At 48.0% G+C, this 16,702-nt stretch overlaps 1 protein-coding gene across 1 annotated transcript in view; it reads left to right on the forward strand.

The window, feature by feature from the left end:
• The first annotated feature begins 15,315 nt into the window (after positions 1–15,315).
• Positions 15,316–16,702, forward strand: part of CNGA1 (cyclic nucleotide gated channel subunit alpha 1) — a 30,358-nt gene continuing 28,971 nt past the window's right edge. Inside the window, exon 1 of the mRNA XM_040419914.1 lies at positions 15,316–15,421. The gene's annotated coding sequence lies outside the window, so the exon portion shown is untranslated. The remainder of the gene's footprint in view (positions 15,422–16,702) is intronic.

The following is a 16,702-nucleotide window of genomic DNA, read 5'->3' on the forward strand; positions in this document are numbered from 1 at the left end:
CACCTGCACCACTGCCAATCAGCACTGGCACCGGAACGTCAGCACCGAAATTGAAGCTCTGTCCATTGTGCAGTGAACAGGGCAGATACCTGCAGTGCAGCTCCCACTGAAGTTAATGGGAGAAGTGCTACAGTTACCTGTTCACTACACAAAGGATAAAGGACAGCTCCAGCGGATCCTCCTCACCTGGCAGTGCTGGCTGGTTTTCATGCCTGGCAAAACCCGTCCTGGAACATGGGGAGTAGTCACCCACCCAGCACTTTGACTACTCCCAGTAAGAGCCATCCCGGATCAGCTATTACAGCCATACTAAGTATCAAGATGTCAAACAGCAACTGCTGCTGACACATAAAAACCAGTTCTAGTGTAACGGGGTGCCGAAGGCACACTCGGTCTCCCATCAGCCGCAGACCTGCTGCTTAGCTTCGGGAGCGAGGATCTGTGTTTGACCTCGTTCCCATGGCGGCTTTGCTAGCTGGGAGGCTCCCTGCTCCTAGGTCTGCCTTGAGCGCCGAGCTGATCACTCGGTGCTCGACTGGTTGGTCTGTCAGTCATGTGACACTGGCCACGTCACATGACCCTCACTCCCCACTATAAATACAGGCAGCCTGGTAGAGGTTCCTGGTAGAGTTGAGTGAACACCTGGATGTTCGGGTTCGAGAAGTTCGGCCGAACTTCCCGGAAATGTTCGGGTTCGGGATCCGAACCCGATCCGAACTTCGTCCCGAACCCGAACCCCATTGAAGTCAATGGGGACCCGAACTTTTCGGCACTAAAAAGGCTGTAAAACAGCCCAGGAAAGAGCTAGAGGGCTTCAAAAGGCAGCAACATGTAGGTAAATCCCCTGCAAACAAAAGTGGATAGGGAAATGAGTTAAAATAAAAATGAACCAATATCAATTGGACAGAGGTCCCATAGCAGAGAATCTGGCTTCACGTCAGCAGAGAATCAGTCTCTTCATGCCATAGCAAAGAATCTGGCTTCATGTCAGCAGAGAATCAGTCTCTTCATGCCATAGCAGAGAATCTGGCTTCATGTCAGCGCAGAATCAGTCTTCATGACATAGCAGAGAATCAGGCTTCACGTCACCCACCACTGGAACAGGCCACTGTCACATAATTAGGCCCAGGCACCCAGGCAGAGGAGAGAGGTCCCGTAACAGAGAATCTGGCCTTATGTCAGCGCAGAATCAGTCTTCATGTCATAGCAGAGAATCAGGCTTCACGTCACCCACCACTGGAACAGGCCACTGTCACATAATTAGGCCCAGGCACCCAGGCAGAGGAGAGAGGTCCCGTAACAGAGAATCTGGCCTTATGTCAGCACAGAACCTGTCTTCATGTCATAGCAGAGAATCAGGCTTCACGTCACCCACCACTGGAACAGGCCACTGTCACATATTTAGGCCCAGGCAGAGGAGAGAGGTCCCGTAACAGAGAATCTGGCCTTATGTCAGCACAGAATCTGTCTTCATGTCATAGCAGAGAATCAGGCTTCACGTCACCCACCACTGGAACAGGCCACTGTCACATATTTAGGCCCCGGCACCCAGACAGAGGAGAGAGGTCCCGTAACAGAGAATCTGGCCTCATGTCAGCACAGAATCTGTCTTCATGTCATAGCAGAGAATCAGGCTTCACGTCACCCACCACTGGAACAGGCCACTGCCACATATTTAGGCCCAGGCACCCAGGCAGAGGAGAGAGGTCCCGTAACAGAGAATCTGGCCTTATGTCAGCGCAGAATCAGTCTTTATGTCATAGCAGAGAATCAGGCTTCACGTCACCCACCACTGGAACAGGCCACTGTCACATATTTAGGCCCAGGCACCCAGGCAGAGGAGAGAGGTCCCGTAACAGAGAATCTGGCCTCATGTCAGCGCAGAATCAGTCTTCATGTCATAGCAGAGAATCAGGCTTCACGTCACCCACCACTGGAACAGGCCACTGTCACATATTTAGGCCCAGGCACCCAGGCAGAGGAGAGAGGTCCCGTAACAGAGAATCTGGCCTTATGTCAGCACAGAATCTGTCTTCATGTCATAGCAGAGAATCAGGCTTCACGTCAGCAGAGAATCAGTCTCTTCATGCCATAGCAAAGAATCTGGCTTCATGTCAGCAGAGAATCAGTCTCTTCATGCCATAGCAGAGAATCTGGCTTCATGTCAGCGCAGAATCAGTCTTCATGACATAGCAGAGAATCAGGCTTCACGTCACCCACCACTGGAACAGGCCACTGTCACATATTTAGGCCCCGGCACCCAGACAGAGGAGAGAGGTCCCGTAACAGAGAATCTGGCCTTATGTCAGCACAGAATCAGTCTTCATGTCATAGCAGAGAATCAGGCTTCACGTCACCCACCACTGGAACAGGCCACTGTCACATATTTAGGCCCAGGCAGAGGAGAGAGGTCCCGTAACAGAGAATCTGGCCTTCTGTCAGCACAGAATCAGTCTTCATGTCATAGCAGAGAATCAGGCTTCACGTCACCCACCACTGGAACAGGCCACTGTCACATATTTAGGCCCCGGCACCCAGACAGAGGAGAGAGGTCCCGTAACAGAGAATCTGGCCTTATGTCAGCGCAGAATCAGTCTTCATGTCATAACAGAGAATCAGGCTTCACGTCACCCACCACTGGAACAGGCCACTGTCACATATTTAGGCCCAGGCACCCAGGCAGAGGAGAGAGGTCCCGTAACAGAGAATCTGGCCTTATGTCAGCACAGAATCTGTCTTCATGTCATAGCAGAGAATCAGGCTTCACGTCAGCAGAGAATCAGTCTCTTCATGCCATAGCAAAGAATCTGGCTTCATGTCAGCAGAGAATCAGTCTCTTCATGCCATAGCAGAGAATCTGGCTTCATGTCAGCGCAGAATCAGTCTTCATGACATAGCAGAGAATCAGGCTTCACGTCACCCACCACTGGAACAGGCCACTGTCACATATTTAGGCCCCGGCACACAGACAGAGGAGAGAGGTCCCGTAACAGAGAATCTGGCCTTATGTCAGCACAGAATCAGTCTTCATGTCATAGCAGAGAATCAGGCTTTACGTCACCCACCACTGGAACAGGCCACTGTCACATATTTAGGCCCCTACACCCAGACAGAGGAGAGAGGTCCCGTAACAGAGAATCTGGCCTTATGTCAGCGCAGAATCAGTCTTCATGTCATAGCAGAGAATCAGGCTTCACGTCACCCACCACTGGAACAGGCCACTGTCACATATTTAGGCCCAGGCACCCAGGCAGAGGAGAGAGGTCCCGTAACAGAGAATCTGGCCTTATGTCAGCACAGAACCTGTCTTCATGTCATAGCAGAGAATCAGGTTTCACGTCACCCACCACTGGAACAGGCCACTGTCACATATTTAGGCCCAGGCAGAGGAGAGAGGTCCCGTAACAGAGAATCTGGCCTTATGTCAGCACAGAATCTGTCTTCATGTCATAGCAGAGAATCAGGCTTCACGTCACCCACCACTGGAACAGGCCACTGTCACATATTTAGGCCCCGGCACCCAGACAGAGGAGAGAGGTCCCATAACAGAGAATCTGGCCTCATGTCAGCACAGAATCTGTCTTCATGTCATAGCAGAGAATCAGGCTTCACGTCACCCACCACTGGAACAGGCCACTGTCACATATTTAGGCCCAGGCACCCAGGCAGAGGAGAGAGGTCCCGTAACAGAGAATCTGGCCTTATGTCAGCGCAGAATCAGTCTTCATGTCATAGCAGAGAATCAGGCTTCACGTCACCCACCACTGGAACAGGCCACTGTCACATATTTAGGCCCAGGCACCCAGGCAGAGGAGAGAGGTCCCGTAACAGAGAATCTGGCCTTATGTCAGCGCAGAATCAGTCTTCATGTCATAGCAGAGAATCAGGCTTCACGTCACTCACCACTGGAACAGGCCACTGTCACATATTTAGGCCCAGGCAGAGGAGAGAGGTCCCGTAACAGAGAATCTGGCCTTATGTCAGCACAGAATCAGTCTTCATGTCATAGCAGAGAATCAGGCTTCACGTCACCCACCACTGGAACAGGCCACTGTCACATATTTAGGCCCCGGCACCCAGACAGAGGAGAGAGGTCCCGTAACAGAGAATCTGGCCTTATGTCAGCGCAGAATCAGTCTTCATGTCATAGCAGAGAATCAGGCTTCACTTCACCCACCACTGGAACAGGCCACTGTCACATATTTAGGCCCAGGCACCCAGGCAGAGGAGAGAGGTCCCGTAACAGAGAATCTGGCCTTATGTCAGCACAGAATCTGTCTTCATGTCATAGCAGAGAATCAGGCTTCACGTCACCCACCACTGGAAGAGGCCACTGTCACATATTTAGGCCCAGACAGAGGAGAGAGGTCCCGTAACAGAGAATCTGGCCTTATGTCAGCGCAGAATCAGTCTTCATGTCATAGCAGAGAATCAGGCTTCACGTCACCCACCACTGGAACAGGCCACTGTCACATATTTAGGCCCAGGCACCCAGGCAGAGGAGAGAGGTCCCGTAACAGAGAATCTGGCCTTATGTCAGCGCAGAATCAGTCTTCATGTCATAGCAGAGAATCAGGCTTCACGTCACCCACCACTGGAACAGGCCACTGTCACATATTCAGGCCCAGGCACCCAGGCAGAGGAGAGAGGTCCCGTAACAGAGAATCTGGCCTTATGTCAGCGCAGAATCAGTCTTCATGTCATAGCAGAGAATCAGGCTTCACGTCACCCACCACTGGAACAGGCCACTGTCACATATTTAGGCCCCGGCACCCAGACAGAGGAGAGAGGTCCCGTAACAGAGAATCTGGCCTTATGTCAGCGCAGAATCAGTCTTCATGTCATAGCAGAGAATCAGGCTTCACGTCACCCACCACTGGAACAGGCCACTGTCACATATTTAGGCCCAGGCACCCAGGCAGAGGAGAGAGGTCCCGTAACAGAGAATCTGGCCTTATGTCAGCACAGAATCTGTCTTCATGTCATAGCAGAGAATCAGGCTTCACGTTCCCACCACTGGAACAGGCCACTGTCACATATTTAGGCCCAGGCAGAGGAGAGAGGTCCCGTAACAGAGAATCTGGCCTTATGTCAGCACAGAATCTGTCTTCATGTCATAGCAGAGAATCAGGCTTCACGTCACCCACCACTGGAACAGGCCACTGTCACATATTTAGGCCCAGGCAGAGGAGAGAGGTCCCGTAACAGAGAATCTGGCCTTATGTCAGCACAGAATCTGTCTTCATGTCATAGCAGAGAATCAGGCTTCACGTCACCCACCACTGGAACAGGCCACTGTCACATATTTAGGCCCAGGCAGAGGAGAGAGGTCCCGTAACAGAGAATCTGGCCTTATGTCAGCACAGAATCTGTCTTCATGTCATAGCAGAGAATCAGGCTTCACGTCACCCACCACTGGAACAGGCCACTGTCACACATTTAGGCCCCGGCACCCAGACAGAGGAGAGGTTCATTCAACTTTGGGTTGCCCCGCAATATAATGGTAAAATGAAAATAAAAATAGTATTGAATGAGGAAGTGCCCTGGAGTAGAATAATATATTGTTAAGGGGAGGTAGTTAATATCTAATCTGCACAAGGGATGGACAGGTCCTGTGGGATCCATGCCTGGTTCATTTTTATGAACGTCAGCTTGTCCACATTGGCTGTAGACAGGCGGCTGCGTTTGTCTGTAATGACGCCCCCTGCCGTGCTGAATACACGTTCAGACAAAACGCTGGCCGCCGGGCAGGCCAGCACCTCCAAGGCATAAAAGGCTAGCTCTGGCCACGTGGACAATTTGGAGACCCAGAAGTTGAATGGGGCCGAACCATCAGTCAGTACGTGGAGGGGTGTGCACAGGTACTGTTCCACCATGTTAGTGAAATGTTGCCTCCTGCTAACACGTTCCGTATCAGGTGGTGGTGCAGTTAGCTGTGGCGTGGTGACAAAACTTTTCCACATCTCTGCCATGCTAACCCTGCCCTCAGAGGAGCTGGCCGTGACACAGCTGCGTTGGCGACCTCTTGCTCCTCCTCTGCCTTCGCCTTGGGCTTCCACTGGTTCCCCTGTGACATTTGGGATTGCTCTCAGTAGCGCGTCTACCAACGTGCGCTTGTACTCGCGCATCTTACTATCACGCTCCAGTGTAGGAAGTAAGGTGGGCACATTGTCTTTGTACCGGGGATCCAGCAGGGTGGCAACCCAGTAGTCCGCACACGTTAAAATGTGGGCAACTCTGCTGTCGTTGCGCAGGCACTGCAGCATGTAGTCGCTCATGTGTGCCAGGCTGCCCAGAGGTAAGGACAAGCTGTCCTCTGTGGGAGGCGTATCGTCATCGTCCTGTGTTTCCCCCCAGCCACGCACCAGTGATGGGCCCGAGCTGCTTTGGGTGCAACCCCGCTGTGAACATGCTTGATCCTCATCCTCCTCCTCCTCATCCTCGTCCTCCAGTAGTGGGCCCTGTCTGGCCACATTTGCACCTGGCCTCTGGTGTTGCAAAAAACCTCCCTCTGAGTCACTTTGAAGAGACTGGCCTGAAAGTGCTAAAAATGACCCCTCTTCCTCCTCTTCCTCCTGGGCCACCTCCTCTTCCATCATCGCCCTAAGTGTTTTCTCAAGGAGACATAGAAGTGGTATTGTAACGCTGATAACGGCGTCATCGCCACTGGCCATGTTGGTGGAGTACTCGCAACAGCGCAACAGGGCACACAGGTCTCGCATGGAGGCCCAGTCATTGGTGGTGAAGTGGGTCTGATCCGCAGTGCGACTGACCCGTGCGTGCTGCAGCTGAAACTCCACTATGGCCTGCTGCTGCTCGCACAGTCTGTCCAGCATATGCAAGGTGGAGTTCCACCTGGTGGGCACGTCGCATATGAGGCGGAGAGCGGGAAGGCCGAAGTTACGCTGTAGCGCAGACAGGCGAGCAGCGGCAGGGTGTGAACGCCGGAAGCGCGAACAGACGGCCTGCACTTTATGTAGCAGCTCTGACATGTCGGGGTAGTTGCGAATGAACTTCTGCACCACCAAATTCAGCACATGCGCCAGGCAAGGGATGTGCGTCAAACCGGCTAGTCCCAGAGCTGCAACGAGATTTCGCCCATTATCGCACACCACCCGGCCGGGCTTGAGGCTCACCGGCAGCAACCACTCGTCGGTCTGTTGTTCTATACCCCGCCACAACTCCTGTGCGGTGTGGGGCCTGTCCCCCAAACATATGAGTTTCAGAACGGCCTGCTGACGTTTACCCCGGGCTGTGCTGAAGTTGGTGGTGAAGGTGTGTGGCTGACTGGATGAGCAGGTGGAAGAAGAGGAGGAGGAAGCTGAGTAGGAGGAGGAGGAGACAGGAGGCAAAGAATGTTGCCCTGCGATCCTTGGCGGCGGAAGGACGTGCGCCAAACAGCTCTCCGCCTGGGGCCCAGCCGCCACTACATTTACCCAGTGTGCAGTTAGGGAGATATAGCGTCCCTGGCCGTGCTTACTGGTCCACGTATCTGTGGTTAGGTGGACCTTGCCACAGATGGCGTTGCGCAGTGCACACTTGATTTTATCGGACACTTGTTTGTGCAGGGAAGGCACGGCTCTCTTGGAGAAGTAGTGCCGGCTGGGAACAACATACTGTGGGACAGCAAGCGACATGAGCTGTTTGAAGCTGTGTGTGTCCACCAGCCTAAATGACAGCATTTCATAGGCCAGTAGTTTAGAAATGCTGGCATTCAGGGCCAGGGATCGAGGGTGGCTAGGTGGGAATTTACGCTTTCTCTCAAATGTTTGTGAGATGGAGAGCTGAACGCTGCCGTGTGACATGGTTGAGATGCTTGGTGACGCAGGTGGTGGTGTTGGTGGTACATCCCATGTTTGCTGGGCGGCAGGTGCCAACGTTCCTCCAGAGGCGGAGGAAGAGGCCGAGGCGGCGGCAGCAGCAGCAGAAGAGGCCGAGGCGGCGGCAGCAGCAGAAGAGGCCGAGGCGGCGGCAGCAGCAGAAGAGGCCGAGGCGGCAGCAGCAGAAGAGGTAGCAGGGGGAGCCTGAGTGACTTCCTTGTTTTTAATGTGTTTACTCCACTGCAGTTCATGCTTTGCATGCAGGTGCCTGGTCATGCAGGTTGTGCTAAGGTTCAGAACGTTAATGCCTCGCTTCAGGCTCTGATGGCACAGCGTGCAAACCACTCGGGTCTTGTCGTCAGCACATTGTTTGAAGAAGTGCCATGCCAGGGAACTCCTTGAAGCTGCCTTTGGGGTGCTCGGTCCCAGATGGCGGCGGTCAGTAGCAGGAGGAGTCTCTTGGCGGCGGGTGTTCTGATTTTGCCCACTGCTCCCTCTTTTGCTACGCTGTTGGCTCGGTCTCACCACTGCCTCTTCCTCCGAATTGTGAAAGTCAGTGGCACGACCTTCATTCCATGTGGGGTCTAGGACCTCATCGTCCCCTGCATCGTCTTCCACCCAGTCTTGATCCCTGACCTCCTGTTCAGTCTGCACACTGCAGAAAGACGCAGCAGTTGGCACCTGTGTTTCGTCATCATCAGAGACGTGCTGAGGTGGTATTCCCATGTCCTCATCATCAGGAAACATAAGTCGTTGTGCGTTAGTGCATTCTATCTCTTCCACCCCTGGGGAAGGGCTAGGTGGATGCCCTTGGGAAACCCTGGCAGCAGAGTCTTCAAACAGCATAAGAGACTGCTGCATAACTTGAGGCTCAGACAGTTTCCCTGATATGCATGGGGGTGATGTGACAGACCGATGGGCTTGGTTTTCATGCGCCATCTGTGCGCTTTCTGCAGAGGACTGGGTGGGAGATAATGTGAACGTGCTGGATCCACTGTCGGCCACCCAATTGACTAATGCCTGTACCTGCTCAGGCCTTACCATCCTTAGAACGGCATTGGGCCCCACCAAATATCGCTGTAAATTCTGCTGGCTACTGTGACCTGAGGTAGTTGGTTCACTAGGACGTGTGGCTGTGGCAGAACGGCCACGTCCTCTCCCAGCACCAGAGGGTCCACTAACACCACCACGACCATGTCCACGTCCGCGTCCCTTATTAGATGTTTTCCTCATTGTTCCCGTTCACCACAATTTTGAGAATGGCAAATTTGGGAATAGTTTTTCAACCCAGAACAAAAAGTGTGCTTTTACGGTCACTACAAATAACTTGACCAGCTAAAACAGTACAGATTTGGTTGAATAGAAATGTGAGGCCTGTTTTTTTTTGCGCTGTGTGACAGGTATAGGTTTAATCACAGAATTAGACTTGTATCTGCACGGTAGCGTGTGTGTTAGGTTTTTCTGAATGACACTATCAGCACCTTCAATGTAAGATATCCTTTTTGGGATAGATTTCAAGTAGGCCTCATATAGCAGAAAATAGTTATTTTGAGAATGGCAAATTTGGGAATAGTTTTTCAACCCAGAACAAAAAGTGTGCTTTTACGGTCACTACAAATAACTTGACCAGCTAAAACAGTACAGATTTGGTTGAATAGAAATGTGAGGCCTGTTTTTTTTTGCGCTGTGTGACAGGTATAGGTTTAATCACAGAATTAGACTTGTATCTGCACGGTAGCGTGTGTGTTAGGTTTTTCTGAATGACACCATCAGCACCTTCAATGTAAGATATCCTTTTTGGGATAGATTTCAAGTAGGCCTCATATAGCAGAAACTAGTTATTTTGAGAATGGCAAATTTGGGAATAGTTTTTCAACCCAGAACAAAAAGTGTGCTTTTACGGTCACTACAAATAACTTGACCAGCTAAGGCTACCTTCACACCTGCGTTAGGTGCGGATCCGTCTGGTATCTGCACAGACTGATCCGCACCTATAATGCAAACGCTTAGATCCGTTCAGAACGGATCCGTTTGCATTACCATGAACAAAAAAAAAATAATATTATAATTTTTTTTTTTTGTTCATGATAATGCAAACGGATCCGTTTTGACTTTACATTGAAAGTCAATGGGGGACGGATCCGTTTGAAAATTGAGCCATAGTGTGTCATCTTCAAACGGATCTGTCCCCATTGACTTACATTGTAAGTCTGAACGGATCCGTTTGCCTCCGCACGGCCAGGTGGACACCCGAACGCTGCAAGCTGCGTTCAGGTGTCCGCCTGCTGAGCGGAACGGAGGCTAAACGCTGCCAGACTGATGCATTCTGAGCGGATCCGCATCCAGTCAGAATGCATTAGGGCTGGACGGATCCGTTCAGGGCCGCTTGTGAGAGCCTTCAAACGGAACTCACAAGCGGAGCCCCGAACGCTAGTGTGAAAGTAGCCTTAAACAGTACAGATTTGGTTGAATAGAAATGTGAGGCCTGTTTTTTTTTGCGCTGTGTGACAGGTATAGGTTTAATCACAGAATTAGACTTGTATCTGCACGGTAGCGTGTGTGTTAAATTTTTCTGAATGACACTATCAGCACCTTCAATGTAAGATATCCTTTTTGGGATAGATTTCAAGTAGGCCTCATATAGCAGAAACTAGTTATTTTGAGAATGGCAAATTTGGGAATAGTTTTTCAACCCAGAACAAAAAGTGTGCTTTTACGGTCACTACAAATAACTTGACTAGCTAAAACAGTACAGATTTGGTTGAATAGAAATGTGAGGCCTGTTTTTTTTTGCGCTGTGTGACAGGTATAGGTTTAATCACAGAATTAGACTTGTATCTGCACGGTAGCGTGTGTGTTAAGTTTTTCTGAATGACACTATCAGCACCTTCAATGTAAGATATCCTTTTTGGGATAGATTTCAAGTAGGCCTCATATAGCAGAAACTAGTTATTTTGAGAATGGCAAATTTGGGAATAGTTTTTTAACCCAGAACAAAAAGTGTGCTTTTACGGTCACTACAAATAACTTGACCAGCTAAAACAGTACAAATTTGGTTGAATAGAAATGTCAGGTCTATTTTTTAGGCACTGGGTGACAGGCTCAACTTGCCCCTGATGTAGTATATGGCCAAAAAATAACCACACTATTGATGGTTAAATGCACTTGGGTGACACAGGCTCAGCCTGCACCAGATGTAGTATATGGCCAAAAAATAACCAGACTGTTGATGGTTAAATGCACTTCGGTGACACAGGCTCAGCCTGCAGCTGATGTAGGATATAGCAAAAAATAACCACACTATTGATGGTTAAATACACTTGGTGATAGCTTTTGCTGGCGCACCACAAGCCACAAAATGGCCGCCGATCACCCCAGAAAAATCTAAAAACGCTCTGGGCAGCCTCAAAAAAGTGAGCAAGTCGATATTAGCACTTCAATGATCCACAGCTGCAGATCGATCACAGAATGAAGTCTTTTGGAGGAGTTAATCTGCCTAATCTCGCCCTAACGTCGCAGCAGCAACCTCTCCCTATGCTTGAATCAGCAGAGTGACGTGCAGCGCTACGTGACCCAAGCTTATATAGAGGCTGGGTCACATGCTGCACTGGCCAATCACAGCCATGCCAATAGTAGGCAAGGCTGTGATGGCCTCTTGGGGCAAGTAGTATGACGCTTGTTGATTGGCTGCTTTGCAGCCTTTCAAAAAGCGCCAAGAAAGCGCCGAACACCGAACCCGGACTTTTATGAAAATGTTCGGGTTCGGGTCCGTGTCACGGACACCCCAAAATTCGGTACGAACCTGAACTATACAGTTCGGGTTCGCTCATCCCTAGTTCCTGGCAGTTGTTGGATACATGTGTACTTACCTGATCCTGTTCCCTGACGATCCTTTGCCTGCTCCTCCTGTACTGCGCATCCTTCCTGGTATATTGACCTCGGCTTCCACCTGACTATTCTTTGCGGACTCCTTTGGTACTTCTTGACTCTCCTGGTATTTATGACCCCGGCTTCTCCTGACCTTTCTTTGCTTATCCCTCTGTACTGCGTTGTCCTCTTGGTTTTGACACGGTCCGTTCACTATCCGTTATTTGTCTTGTCTGTCCTTCCCACACGTATACTAAGTTAGGGACTGCCGTCCAGTTGTCCCCTGTCATCAGGACTCGTGAGGCAAGTAGGCAGGGCCAGGGGTGAGGGTGGAGCGCAGTGGTTACTATCCTCCCCCCTGTGTGTGTGTGTACGTGACCGTTACATCTAGACATTGAGTGAAGCAAGGTGTCAAACAGCAACTGCTGCTGACACATAAAAAACAGCTCTTACTCCACCGAGGCCAGGAACCTCGGTGACACATACTTATCATCCATGATGATTCCTTGTACCTTCTTACAGGGGTTATCCAACCCCGATAATGAACCTTCTAATGCCTGGGCCCCTCATATGGATTAGCAGGCCACGACGGGGACAAGCCTCCCTAGCATCACGGGTGATGCTAGAGAGGCTTGTCCCAGTCACAGCCTTCTATTGGCTGCCCCGACCCCCCCACCCCTACCCAATAAGCCCATCAGGGAGTGGGGTAAGTATAATCCACACAAGGGCCTGGGAATTATGGGGGACTCTGAGTTGGATAACCCCTTTAAACCCTTCAGTGTGATATGTGGAGACAGTGAGGTGTTTTTTTTATTTAAAGCAAACAACTCTGGAAGTCTGGATATGGGTGCAAGTGCTATTACTTCAAGGAGGAGCAGCCGAAGCTTATAGTACTGAGGATCAACAATATAACAAAACTTATGGTACTGGAGGACAGACAGTTAGCAACACATAAAATTGTAAAAAAAAAAATAGAAAAAATAAAAACAGACAAATTCAGTATTGCTGCATCCGTAACGACTAGCTCTGTAAAAGTATCACATGATCCACCCCCTCACCTGAACACCGTAGAATAAAATAAACTAAAAACTGTGCTAAAAGTGAAAAAATATAAAAAAAGTTGACATATCGCCGTGTCTGTAACAACCAGGTCTATTAAAATATCACATAACCTAAACTCTCAGACGAGCACCATAAAAAAAGTGTAAAAAAAGCCATTTTTGTCACCTTACATCACAAAAAGTGTAATAGCAAGCGATCAAAACGTCATACCCACCCCAAAATAGTACCAATCAAACCGTCATCTCAGCCCACAAAAAATGAGACCCTACCTAAGACAGTGTGATAAAAATAAAAAGTAAAAAAAAAACAGTTTTTCATAATAATATAAAAAAAAATTTGAAGTAAAAAAAAAAGCCCCTTTTAACAACCAGGTCTATTAAAATATCACATAACCTGACCCCTCAGATGAACACCATAAAAATAAAAAAAAACGGTGTAAAAAAAGCCATTTTTTTTTACTTTACATCACAAAAAGTGTAATACCAAGCGATCAAAAAGCCATATGCACCCTAAAATAGTACCAATCAAACCGTCATCTCATAACGAAAAAAATTAGCCCCTACATAAGACAGTTGCCCAAAAACTAAAAATAAAATGATGGCTTTCAGAATATGGAGACACAAAAAAAATCATTTTTCAAAAATCCTTTATTATGTAAAACTGAAACAAACATCCAAAAAAAGTAGTCATATTTGGTATTGTCGCGTTCGTAGCAACCTGCTCTATAAAAATAGCACATGATCTAACTTTTCAGATAAACATTGTAAAAAACTAAAAATTAAAACGGTTCCAAAACAGCTATTTTTGGTTACCTTACCTCACAAAAAGTGTAATATAGAGCAACCAAAAATCATATGTACCCTAAAATAGTACCAACAAAACTGCCACCGTATCCTGTATTTTCCAAACTAGTGTCACTTTTTTGGAGTTTCTACTCTAGGGGTGCATCAGGGGGTCTTCAGATGTGACATGGCAACTTAAAATTATCCCAGTTAAATCTGCCCTCAAAAAACCACATGGCGCTCCTTTCCTTCTGAACCCTGCTGTGTGCCCGTACAGCGGTTTACCATCACAAATGGGGTGTTTCTGTAAACTACAGAATCAGGGTAATAAATATTGAGTTTTGTTTGGTGGTTAACCCTTGATTTGTTACTGGAAAAAATGCATTAAAATGGAAAATCTGCCAAAAAGTGCAATTCTGAAATTTCATCTACATTTTCCTTTAATACTTGTGGAACACCTAAAGGGTTAACAAAGTTTGTAAAATCAGTTTTGAATACCTTGAGGGGTGTAGTTTCTAAAATGGGGCCATTTATGGGTGGTTTCTATTATGTAAGCCTCACAAAATGACTTCAGACCTGAACTGGTCCTTAAAAATTGAGTTTTGGAAATTTTCTTAATAATCTTAAGATTTGCTTCTAAACTTCTAAGCCTTCTAACGTCCCAAAAAAGGAAAATGTCATTTACAAAATGATCCAAACATGAAGTAGACATATGAGAAATGTAAAATAATAACTATTTTAGGAGGTATCACTATCTGTTTTAAAAGCAGAGAAATTAAAATTTAGAAAATTGCTAATTTTTAAAAAAAAATTGTAAATTTATTTTTTTATAAATAAAAATGAAATATTTTGACTCAAATTTACTACTGTGTTGAAGTACAATATGTGACGAGAAAACAATCTCAGAATGGCTTTGATAAGTAAAAGCGTTTTAAATTTATCACCACATAAAATGACACATGTCAGATTTGCAAAAAATGGCCTGGTCCTTAAGGTGAAAATGGCAGGGTCCTGAAGGGGTTAAAGAAGGCCGTGTTTTGGAGGGAAAAACCCAGACTTGTTAACCACCAAAAACAGACAGTCTGACCTTTTAAATGTCTGGTTTTAGCTCAGTTGTTATGTCTAGAAACTTGTTTTTGTCTGGCAAAACTGCTGTTCCATTGCCACTGAGTAGCATTGAAGCTCTAATGTAAGTCTATACCAGATGGGAGTTGAAAAAAATGTATCTGTTTGTGCTGATTTTCTCCCCTCCCACCTCCCACTAGAAGGTTCTAGTCTAGCTAGAAACTGTATATAAGGAGAGCAGTCAGAGCCCCTAGTGTGCTGCAGTTAGGGACCAGTGCTTGGAGGGAAGATTCATGCCAGCCTGCATGAGTGACCAGAAGAAGACGCTGAGATGGGGACACTGAGCCACAGACCATGGGTCACTTGCCCTGTGACCAAGGAGCCACCCAGACTACTGAGCAACAGACCGTGGGCCCTTGAGTAGGATGCCAGCCTTCTGAGAGAGAGAGGGACAGTGAGCTTAGGCCTTTCCTCAGCAAAGAATCTTCCTCTACCAGGGAGGAAACTGGAGAAGCCAGCCCTTTGCTTTGCCTGTATTGTTTTGTACCTGAATTCCTCCAGTAAAGAAGCACCCTGGTTTACTGCAGACCCTGACTCTCTGGACTTATTTCCCATTGGGGTGCACCACGCCTTACCATCGTTTACGGAGAGCAGCAACACGTGGTGACACCTCCACGGTGTCCGGGGGACCCAGCATAGCGTTGGGGCCATCCCAAACCCGGCCACTGCACCTGTTGTACACAACCAACTTTTATTCGACTGAAACATATTTTCTATGGCAACAAATACAAGTTATGCTTTATTATTCCCCCAATAATTTTCTATGTGAGTATATTGACTCTGCCCTAATGACAGATATTGGGGTTGGGGGGGGGGAGGATTGGTCATGATGGATTTCAACACGCCCAGTCCTTTGTGCTTGCAGAAGATAAGCAGTGGCATTGGCTTATTCCCTTTTTCTCAATAAAAACACAGGCACAAACGGCTGAATGTGTATGCAATTTTAATTTGCCAACTTTGCCAAAGTTTATTGTGTACCAATCATTTTATTTATCTTGTAGAAGTTAACACCAAATTGCACACAACTCCTCCATGCATACACATACATAAATATAAAAAGCTCAGTGGCCTGTGGGAGATGTTGTAGGGAATGGAAAGCATTAGGTGAAACTTCCCTGTGTATACAAGTAATATTTTGTCAAGTATCCAAATAGCAATGTATTTACTAGCATTGCCCACACAATAGATGTAGCTAATGTTGGGAACAATAGTAACTAAGGAATGGAAGGAGAAGTCTAAGTTCCAGATCCAGAGAGCTCTGGCAGGCTGTTCTGGATCCAGAGAGCTCTGGCAGACTGTTCCAGAGCCAGAGAGCTCTGGCAGGCTGTTCCAGATCCAGAGAGCTCCAGCAGGCTGTTCCAGAGAGCTCCAGCAGACTGTTCTGGATCCAGAGAGCTTTGGCAGGCTGTTACAGATACAGAAAGCTCCGGCAGGCTGTTCCAGACCCAGAGAGCTCTGGCAGGCTGTTTCAGATCCAGGGAGCTCCAGCAGGCTGTTCCAGATCCAGAGAGCTCCAGCAGGCTGTTCCAGATCCAGAGATCTCCAGTAGGCTGTTCCAGATCCAGAGAGCTCTGGCAGGCTGTTCCAGATCCAGAGACCTCTGGCAGGCTGTTCTCTTCTGGAACATCTTGCCAGAGATCTTAACGCTGATGTGAAAGAGGTCTTACTTTATCACTTTGCAGATTATGCAGAGAGATAATTGAAGTGTTGAGTGATAAGTGTTGAGTTACACGTACAAGTATTATATATAGTAGGTCACTCACTGGTTAGCACTATAGCTTTGTAGTATTAGGACAGTGGATTCTCAGAAGTCATGTTTCAAGGATCAGACACTGACTTACAGGGTAACCACCTATAGATGGACAGTTTTCGTCCCTACCAGCTGGACTCCCTACCAGCTGGATTTATCTGGCAGTTTATGCATAGCTGTGATTTTCTGCCACACATCAAAAGTATACTTACAGTATGAGCTTTTTACCTCCTATGATATTAGCTGTAGCAAATGTGTGTGAGATACAATAGCTAAAGCGGACAGAAAGTTCCACT

This window comes from Bufo bufo, chromosome 2 (assembly GCF_905171765.1).
Source record: "Bufo bufo chromosome 2, aBufBuf1.1, whole genome shotgun sequence".
In the NCBI taxonomy this organism is placed as follows: domain Eukaryota; kingdom Metazoa; phylum Chordata; class Amphibia; order Anura; family Bufonidae; genus Bufo; species Bufo bufo.